General features: G+C 44.8%; 1 pseudogene; it reads right to left on the bottom strand.

Moving 5' to 3' along the window:
- Positions 1-5,710: 5,710 nt before the first annotated feature.
- On the bottom strand, positions 5,711-5,795 carry LOC144485770 (U2 spliceosomal RNA; annotated as a pseudogene).
- Positions 5,796-10,939: the final 5,144 nt, after the last annotated feature.

Raw genomic sequence — 10,939 nt, forward strand, 5'->3', positions numbered from 1 at the left:
CGGGTTAGGACAATAACGGCAGCTGAGATGAGAGTACAGGATGCAGTTGAGTGGTCGCCACCTGGTCATGATGTTGGCGGAGCTTGGTGAGGCATTTACAATGGTCAACATTCAGTCCAAGTGATTAACACCTATGGCCACATTATGCAACTCGATCGTTCTAACCTTGATGCTCTGTCTTGGTGCTCCCCTGACATCTACAGTGGAGGTGGCCTGCTGACTGCTACACCATATTGTCTGCGATGACTTTGGCAGTGTCTTTTGGATGACTGAGAACTGGAGGCCTCTGGCCTGTTTTCAGGAACCTGCGGTGTGGTAGTGACACCCTCCTCAGCCTGACAACCTGCAGGTGCTGGGGGTCACAGGAAAAGTAGTCACCTGGGTGAATGGACCTAGGGTGTGTACCTGTTGATCCTCCTCCCTTCGGGTGCCTAAGGGCCCCTGGCTTACTCGTTGAGAGGAAGTGGCGGCTGGCGTGAGCTTGCGATGGTCCCTCCCCCTTTCACAGTGAGTGGCGGATGCTTGTTAAGTGCCTCAGCAATGGAGTGCAGCTCCTGCAGCAGTGAAGGACCGATATCTTGGACCAAGATCTGCATGGCAGATGCCATTCTATGAGTGTTGACCTTGGTGCGTTGGCATACTGGCACTATTACCTCAGGTGGACAGACTCCTCCATCGTTCCTTGTAATCTGAGGAGTGCTGCGGATATCCCTTCTTGATGTTCCCAAGTATGTCTATACAGCTCCAGCAAATGAGGTAGAGCTGAGTCCAAATACTCCTCATCCTGGGTAGGGCAGTGGATGTTGTCTACATGGACTTCTACAAGGCCTTTGACAAGGTCCCTCATGGCAGACTGGTGCAGAAGGTGAAGTCGCATGGGATCAGAGGTGAGCTGGCAAGGTGGATACAAAACTGGCTCGGTCAAAGAAGACAGAGGGTAGCAGTGGAAGGGTGCGTTTCTGAATAGAGGGCTGTAACAAGTGGTGTTCCTCAGGGATCAGTGCTGGGACCTTTGCTGTTTGTAATATATGTAAATGACTTGGAGGAAAATGTAACTGGTTTGATTAATAAGTTTGCGGACGACACAAAGGTTGGTGGATTTGCGGATAGCGATGAGGACCATCAGAGGATATAGATCAGTTGGAGCCTTGGGCGGAGAGATGGCAGATGGAGTTTAATCCGGACAAATGTGAGGTAATGCATTTTGGAAGGTCTAATACAGATAGGAAATATACAGTAAATGGCAGAACCCTTAAGAGTATTGATAGGCAAAGGGATCTGGGTGTACAGGTACACAGGCCACTGAAAGTGGCAATGCGGATGGAGAAGGTAGTCAAGAAGGCATACGGCACGCTTGCCTTCATCGGCCGGGGTACTGAGTTTAAAAATTGGCAAGTCATGTTGAAGCTTCATAGAACCTTAGTTAGGTCACACTTGGAAGATAGTGTTCAATTCTGGTCGCCACACTACCAGGAGGATGTGGAGGCTTTGGAGAGGGTACAGAAAAGATTTACCAGGATGTTGCTTGGTATGGAGGGCATTAGCTATGAGGAGAGGTTGGAGAAACTTGGTTTGTTCTCACTAGAATGACATAGGTTGAGGGGTGACCTGATAGAAGTCTACAAGATTACGAGAGGCATGGACAGAGTGGATAGTCAGAAGCTTTTTCCCAGGGTGGAAGAGTCAATTACTAGGGGACACAGGTTTAAGGTGCGAGGGGCAAGGTTTAAAGGAGGCAGATTTTTTACACAGAGGGTGGTGGGTGCCTGGAACCCATTGCCGGGAGAGATAGTGGAAGCAGATACGGTAGTGACTTTTAGTGTCTTGACAAACACATGAATAGGATGGGAATAGAGGGATATGGTCCCTGGAAGGGTAGGGGGTTTTAATTAAGTCGGGTAGCACGGTTGATGCAGGCTTGGAGGGCCAAAGGTCCTGTTCCTGTGCTGTAATTTTCTTTGTTCTTTGTTCATCGGACTTGGATTCAGCAGATTTCTGGACTCCAGCAGTCCTCCAAGTGCTGGCAATCTGGGATGTCCTCACATCCATCTGCTGTGGATCAGACAGTGCGATGTACTCACCAGATTGCTCACCCTGAGGCGACTCTAGAACTAGCTCCCACTAAGGCACATGTCTCTGCACTGGTGCAAGGTGTGGGTGAGCATAGTGAAAGGTCTTCAATTTCAGTATCTGTGGATTCCTCTTCCATGGTGTCCTCGGGGCTGGAGTCAAGGACCCAGCCCCTTCCCAAGTGTGCCTGCAAAAGCAAGGAGAGATAAGTGACGGCAGAGAACTGTGAATCAGGAGATTTCATTCTCAGCATGGTTGGCTGATGGATGTTGCACTGCTAGATCCTTACTTGGTTGAATGCCGCTGACCTCACCATCAGCACAGGAACGACACACATTGGCAGCGGTCAGCTGGATCGCTCTATTTCTAAAGTCTGTGAGGACATTGATGTCCGGTATTGCTCCAGTCTGTGACCTCTCTGTTTTGTGCCAGCTTGACCTGCATGAACATAAATAGGGTGAGCGCAAACAGGATACTCGCCAGGCCAGATGAGAAGGATGATCCTCCTGGCATGTGTGAATGCTGCATGGTGCCATGGACAGGATGACAATATGATCCGCAGGGTGGATGAAGGTATGTGTGAGAGAGAGTGAATGGTTCCTTCAGCTGGTAATGAGTAAGATCCTTCTAGATGTATGATGAGTTTGAGAGTATGTGTTGAGAATGATGAGAAGAGTGCCTTACCTTGGGGGAAGAGATCACTCACCCTCTTTTGGGACTGGGTGGCTGTCCTCTTTTCGGAGGGCACTGGCACTGACCACCTTTGCTGAATTTGTCACCTTGGATGAGGCTCTTCGCCCAGAGCAGGGATGGAGGATGGCAGCGATTCAACATAAAGCCCATGCCTCTCAATTATTTAAACAAAGAGGCGTACGATATGGCGGAAAAGGACACTACTGCAGCTGGCAGGTCACGCGCTGATTTTCCTCCCTAATATCATACTTTGCCAATTTCTGGGACAATTCTGCATTTTGGATTAATGGCACAATAAGGTTCAATGCCTGGAAACAGTTCAGCCCACAGTGTGATTATAAAGAGAGGCATGACCTGAGGCTAGCTCGTGGACTGGGCAGAGACCTGTGTGAAAGCAAGCATGGGGTTGGCTTGGGACATAACTATGTTCATATATACAGGGTATGTGTTATCAATAAGCACTTAATGTTTAACTATACAAGGCTTAGAATCTCTTAATGTGACCTTAATGTGAACATACATGAGAAGATGGTGTTCTCTTAAGTCTATGTAGCTTAATGGGAGTATCTGTGAGGCAGGAGAAGGAAATTTTAAAAAAGGATAATGAAAAAGAAACCCACCATGTTGATAATTCAGTACATTCTCAGTCGATGAAAAGAGGAGTCGACACATACGACAAAGGAAGCCTGAGCAGACCTGATTCAATTCTGGGTTTCTAATGAAACAGAAATCGAAAAAATTATGTCTTCCATTTTAAAATTCTCACCAGGCATAAAGAACAGTGGATTTTCAGTCACTTCATTGCAGTTTTAATGTAAGCCTACTTGTGACACTTATAAATAAACTTGAACAGTGGCAGACCAAGTAATCAACTTTAGTAGATACATGGCAATTAAATTCAGCACTAACAGCTTGAAGAAAAGATTGTATTACCTGCCTCCTGAACAGAATTTGGCCTTCAATTCCACTGTAAACCTTATAAATGATGAGGAAGCTGTAGGCAGATAACGCAGTAGTTTAGAGAGTGGCTGTTTTTCTGTAAAGCTGCACATTAAACATGGGGAATGGGTGTTGTATATTCACGTCAATTCATTTTAAAGGATACCAAAAATATGATGCTGAAAGTATAGCTAACCAATGGCACAGATTCTTAAAGGGCAAAGGAAGACAGAACTGAAAGATTCTTACCTAGCTTAATTGAAAACAGGTTGGCTGTGTTGGGCAAGACACTGTACTGAACACTGAGTATGGAAAAGAATACCTCCATAGCTGTAACACTGGGAGTCTTTTCATAGTGTTTCTGTTAGAAAGAAATATGGAAGTAACATTAAACATAAAATCAGGCTATGAGTAGGAGTAAAGGAATTTCAACTCCAGACGTATAACAAATGTACAGCTTTACGGCAGGATTCTTTCATGGAGCCCTATCATTTATTTCATCAGTCAGTCAATGAAACAGGAGTAATAAGAGATGACACAGACCAGAAAAGATTGGACTGCCTCTGCTTCCCAACATTGATATCACTGAGATCCTTATGCTCATATATCTAAAACATAACAGAAGTTGAATGAAGGCTTCAAGAAATATAAATTTAATTGACACTAATTGGAAAAGCATGCACCCATATGTATAGCACCACACAGCGTTGGATCAAAGGCTTTTGCTCTGCAGTATTAAGCATGTAGTCACAGTAATTCTCTGTGGAGATTTTCAAGCAAACTTTACATTGATGCAGGTAAATCGATCAGATCAAATCATGTCCAGCCCCTTGGCGAGAATAAAAATCAATTGAAAGGGAGATCAGATGGATTTTGATGGATTAATCTGATGTTATGCCCGGTGGAAAGTTGAGAAACTACTCCAATTAAAATAAATGGGAACAAAAGAGAGAAGGGGGAAGAGGTAAAAATGTACCTTTCACTATTTCACACACCTGATCCACAATCTGCCTGGTGAAAAGAAATAAGACACAGGAGCACAAAATAGACCCGTTAAAAAAAACAAATTGCTCAGAAACATAACTTGGGTCCATTATTAAACACTTCCCATCATTGCTACGCACCCCGAGAGCAGGTACACCTTGCAAGTGAAACCTGCAATTTTGTTCCAATTACTTAAGATTCTTGGAAATACTGATATTCACCAAAAGGTGGAGCTACATCTAAATTGTGAATGCCTATGCATGCTTGGGGCTTTGTGCAATTTTAGTACTTCCCAAGACATTTCAGAAAAGTAAGAATGTGGAGGTAGATTTTCAACAGCTGAATAGTAATGTGGCAGAGCGGAACCATTCACCAATTGTTGAACTTGCCCAAGTTTTATTCCATTGATTACAATGTTTTTTTTATACTTTTCCAATTCAATCAAATCAAATCCAATTCAGAGTCTCAACAAGTTGAGACATTTCAGATCCAGGCTGACAAGACAGGGCGAGCGACCAAATCACCCTGTCCTGGGCCTGATCTACATGAGCCAAGCTGATTGGAGGAGCAAAGCAACACCTCCTCCAAGACTTGAGCTCATTTGCATCTTAGCCAAAAGGCCGAGATGCCGCTTTTAAAAATTGCTTCATATGAAACATATGAAGCTTCAGTGTAACCTTATGACCTCAATCAAGTGCAGCATCCTATCCATACTGCTTCTCGGCCTTTTGGCTAAGATCAAGTGTAGTATGGTCGGCAGCCCATGGTCGGCCGCACTTGGTTGAGGTCATTAGGTTACATTGAAGCTTCACATGTTTCATATGAAGCAATTTTTAAAAGCGGCATCTCGGCCTTTTGGCTAAGATGCAAATGAGCTCAAGTCTTGGAGGAGGAACCTCCCCCTTCTCCAATCAGCTTGGCTCATGTAGATCAGGCCCAGGACAGGGTGGTTTGGTCGCTCGCCCTGTCTTGTCAGCCTGGATCTGAAATGTCTCAACTTGTTGAGACTCTGAATTGGATTTGATTTGATTGAATTGGAAAAGTATATATAAAAAAAAAAAATCCTATCCATACTACACTTGATCTTAGCCAAAAGGCCGAGAAGCGATGAAAATCAGCCTGAGTGGATAAAGGGCAGGCAATCTGCTCTGCAGGTTACTGCCCAAGTAATGCAGGTGAAAACCTACCTCATGGTACAGTCTTCTGTAGTTAATTCCATATTAATAAAGCAATCAAATTTGAAAAAGGTACGTAAAAACTGGGCAGAGTCGATAAAGAGCACGTGGCTCTGCTGTTACATTATCGCCCATTTGGTGTAGATAAAAGTTCAGCCCATAATATCTGCATGCTTAATTCAATGCTATGATTGATGGCATAAAGAAAGTAATGTAGCGATTGTCTTACTCATTCATGTATCTGTCATAATAAAATCAAAAAGTTTATTACACTTCTGACGCCAGAGAGAGGAGCTTGAAGGTGATGCACCATAATTGAGAAATCTGGGCTGCATATCTACTGCTCATTTGAACCTTATAGTTACCTAAGAAACTTTTACCAGTACAATAGCCCTTGAAATATAAGCCAGGCTTTGAGACAACAGCATGCTGTCCCTGACATCTTAACCAGAACTGTGTGTCATTTACTTTGTTTTCCACGTGATTACACTTACAATTCTAAGTGCCAGCGGCACATGTAGAGCATATATGCACATATACAGTACATATAGGAAAACACATGCAATTAAGTGGTGGGGGAAGGTTCTTATTGGTGAAACCTGTCATCAACAAACAATGAAGTAGGTGGATTATAAAAGAGCCTCCTGGTCAAACAGGGGGCTCTGCATCAGTTACCACTTTCCTGTCCAACTCCATTGTCATTAACATAATACTTAAAAGCAGAAAGATGGCACTGGTGTTTTTCAAAATGAAATTTCACTTGCAAATACAATTGTTAAGTATTGGCATGCCTCATGACGAGCACACTTTGATGGCTACAGGAGAATTAGGGACATTTCCTTTATTTTAATGATTCAAAGAAGGTCCCACACTGATTTTCCCAATTTAAGGTAGGTTTCACCTGCTCATAGAAAGGGTATTATTCCCGGTCTGACTCAAGCAAACTTTTTCACGGGAGCTATTAATGATTATATTATTACAGTAAGCTATATAGGAAAACTTTTACTGTGTATTGTGAAGAGTATGCCTGTAACACTGGAGCTCAGTTTGATAATACATACAGGTAGCTGTATTTCCAACATGGCTATCTTTTAAAGGTAAACCTTCTTGAAATCTTAGGCAATTTACCCAGTGCATGGAATTTCTAGATAGTCTTATTCACCTGCCCTTTTACATCGGCCAGGGGTCTAAACACTTCTTCCAGGTCAAACAATGATTTAATTATACTTCTTTCATAAGAACGTAAGATCGAGGAGGAGTAGTAGGCCATCTGGCCCCTCGAGCTTGCTCCGCCATTCAATAAGATCATGGCTGATCTTTTCGTGGACTCAGCTCCACTTACCCGCCTGTTCACCATAACCCTTAATTCCTTTACTGTTCAAAAATTTATCCGTCCTTGCCTTAAAAACATTCAATGAGGTAGCCTCAACTGCTTCACTGGGCAGGGAATTCCACAGATTCACAACCCTTTGGGTGAAGAAGTTCTTCAACTCAGTCCTAAATCTGCTCTCCCTTATTTTGAGGCCATGCCCCCTAGTTCTAGTTTCACCCGCCAGTGGAAACAACCTCCCTATTTCTATCTTATCTATTCCCTCCATAATCTTATTTGTTTCTATAAGATCTCCCCTCATTTTTCTGAATTCAAATGAGTATAGTCCCAGTCTACTCAGTCCCTCCTCATAAGCCAACCCTCTCAACTCCAGAATCAACCTAGTGAATCTCCTCTGCACTCCTTAAGTGCCAGTATATCCTTTCTCAAGTAAGGAGACCAAAACTGTACACAGTACTCCAGATGTGGCCTCACCAGCACCTTATACAGCTGCAACATAAACTGCCTGTTTTTAAACTCCATCCCTCTAGCAATGAAGGACAAAATTCCATTTGCCTTCTTAATTACTTGCTGCACCTGAAAACCAACTTTGTGATTCATGCACAAGGATACCCAGGTCTCTCTGCACAGCAGCATACTGCAAATTTTTTACCATTTAAATGATAATCCATTTTGCTTTTATTCCTATCAAAATAGTTGACTTCACATTTACCAACATTGCACTCCATCTGCCAGAGCCTTGCCCACTCACTTAGACTATCTATATCCCTTTGCAGACTTTCAGTGTCCTTTGCACACTTTGCTATGCCACTCATCTTAGTATCATCTGCAAATTTTGACACACTACACAGTCTCCAACTCCAAATCATTAGTATTCACTCACAATGTAGTCTGCTCTACATTGGGGAGCCAAATGCAGTTTGGGTTTGCTCTTACCGTTTCTAACGGCAGGAGGGTCAGGTAACCAGAGGACACAGATTTAACAAAATTGGCAAAAGAATTAGAGGTGACAAGAGGAAGTATTTATTTACACAAAGTTGTTGTAGCCGGGAATGCATTGCCGGAATGGTGGTGAAATCAAATTCAATGATAACTTTCAAAAGGAGAACTGGATAAATATTTGAAGGTATAACATTTTCAGGGATTTGGGGAAAGTGCAGTGGGTTGGGTCTAATTAGATAGCCCTACCAAAGAGTCACACAGGCACAATGGGCCAAATGGCCTCCTTCTATGCTGTATCATTTTATTTTTGTGAAAAACGTCCCTTCAGTTTGCAAGCATGGCCCAGAACGCTGTCACTTTCGAATTTAATTAGCTCTTCCAATCTGACTCTTAAGTGCTCGGCAGTCTAAATTATTCCAGTGAAGCTCAATGTGAACCCAAGGAAGGACACCTCTTCTTTCCATTAGACACTTTAGATTCACAGCCTTTAAAAAGCACGTGAATGAACACTTGAAATATGCAAATGTGAAATAACATTAACAGCTATGGTCCAAGTGCTGGCAAGTGGGATTAGTGTAAATTTAGTGTAGTTTTGTTGGTACAGACTCGATGGGCCTCTTCTGTAATGTATGACTCAATGTCTATGACTCATCCAACTCAATGAGTTCAACGATTTCAGGTCATAATCACTGCTTGCGTTTTCTCTGGAATAATTGGTTACGTCACAAAGATCTAATTATAATATTACAGATTTTAAGAGTAACTGCTTTAAAGGTTCATTTGTTTTTAAATCTTTTGAGGTTAAAAGCGTTGGGTGAAATCTTACCAACAAATAGCAGAGTGTCGGTCCTAGTGGGAAACAAGGAGTGTTACACCCCCAGCTGGCATGCAGTGGCAGCTCTGGTCAGTGCAAGTGCACTGCAGAAGATGATGGTGCAGCAGTGTTGGAAGATGAATGATATTCTTCGCTCAGCCAGGGTAAGTGAACCACCCCCAGTCTCCAACTGGACTCCCTCACAGCTAACCCTTTCTGTCACTTGGCCATCTTGGCCTTTGCCAATACCAGGCACCAGATTTCCCCCTCCCTCCCACAATCACTATGTTCTCCCTGTAGCTGTTATGTTCCTCATACTCTTGCTCCCATCCAAGACCTACGTCTGCCACCCTCATCACCATCTTAAATGTCTACACTCCAGCCTAGGCTCTTCCTATCTGTGTCACTGTAGGGCAAACTAGAGCACAACAAGCATGAGTGGGTGCAGCCAGCTGGGGGCATGCCTGAGCTGTGAACCCTCACACACCTTGAGGAGCGGGCCCTCGTGCTAGCCAGGGAGGAGGAAGAGTGTGCCTGCGCTGCTAGTGAAGTGAGGACAGCAAAACAAATGACAATCCTCAACACAAATCCTGTCATTTCTCAAGTGAGTAACAATGTTCCCTCCGTGTCTCACGTATTGAATTATTACCGCGTGACCTCCCTTGCAGGCCGACCACCACAACAGGTTGGACCATCCTCGTGCCTCCTGGAACCACCAGACTCCAGCAGTTTAGAAGGGGACTTCTCCGACCTCACCATGGAGCTATCACCCACACCCGGCACCAGCACAGATACTCACACCTCAGTGGGCCCAATAAGTAGGCAGGCTTCTGGATCACTCATCACTAAGCACCTCACAGTTGATAATCCACAGCAGGTAAAAGCAGGGATGTCCCAGGGAACCGGCACTCAGAGGGATGCCAGAGCCAAGGGCCTTGCTGATCCCTAGGCCCCTGGACCTAGTCCCAGAGCTGCTGGAGCTGCAAAGGCAGAGTCGCGAGTATCAGGAAGGGATGACAGCAGTCCTCCTCAGACTGCAAGGCTGAATGGAGGAGTCCCATCACCTTCAATCCGAGGAGATGGTGCCATCACTGCAGCGACCAAGGCCAACACTACGGGGTTGGCATCTGCAGTGGAAACCCTGGTGCAGGACGTACATCCCCATGGTCCTGGGCTTCGACTGCACGGTGGAGGAACTGGTGAGAATCCAGGAGTGTCAGCACCAGAAGATGGCAGCGCTTCTCTGGATTTCATTCCAGCTGCCCCTCCATTCCATGGAGGAACAATAAGAAATCTCACAACACCAGGTTAAAGTCCAACTGGTTTATTTGGTAGCACGAGCTTTCAGAGCAGTGCTCTTTCATCAGGTGAGCGAGTCCAGCATGTCCACCCCATGGAGGAACACAGGGGCCCTCGGGAGCCTGAAGGGAAGAGAATCTGCAGGAGTACAGGCCGGGGCCCTCGCCCTCTGAGCAGTACGCATCGTGGAGGGTGTTAGCTGCCTGAACGCTCACCTCTGAAATCCCCCCATCAGAGGTGAAGGTGCCAGCTTCATGCTTCTGTAGACGTGTTGTAAATGGCGTGACGTCACGCCAGTGCCCGCTGAATGCCAGGTGAGTGGGGGAAGCTCTGGAGAGAGTGCTCGCTAATGACATGTTAACACATTAAAATGAGCATTCTGCAGTCCCGCAGCGTTTCAGGCTAATCCAACGGTGAGTGGCCAAGATTGGAATTCGGATACTCACCGGCGCGAATCGAGCTCTCGGGATTTTGAGCACACACCTCCGTTCCCGCAGATGAAAAGTGTGTGCACAAAAATCACCCCCATTGTTTTCATCATGAAAGAATGGATAAAACCCGCCCACATTTCTGTGTTTGTTCAAACCTCTAGAGCTGTCTGCAAAGAGTCCTCCAGGAATGTCCTAAATCTTCTAAAAGGTTTGAAAGGCTTCTAAGGGAAAAGGAGATATGAAGAGACTTTCAAGGACCTCA

Source organism: Mustelus asterias, unplaced genomic scaffold (assembly GCF_964213995.1).
Source record: "Mustelus asterias unplaced genomic scaffold, sMusAst1.hap1.1 HAP1_SCAFFOLD_218, whole genome shotgun sequence".
In the NCBI taxonomy this organism is placed as follows: domain Eukaryota; kingdom Metazoa; phylum Chordata; class Chondrichthyes; order Carcharhiniformes; family Triakidae; genus Mustelus; species Mustelus asterias.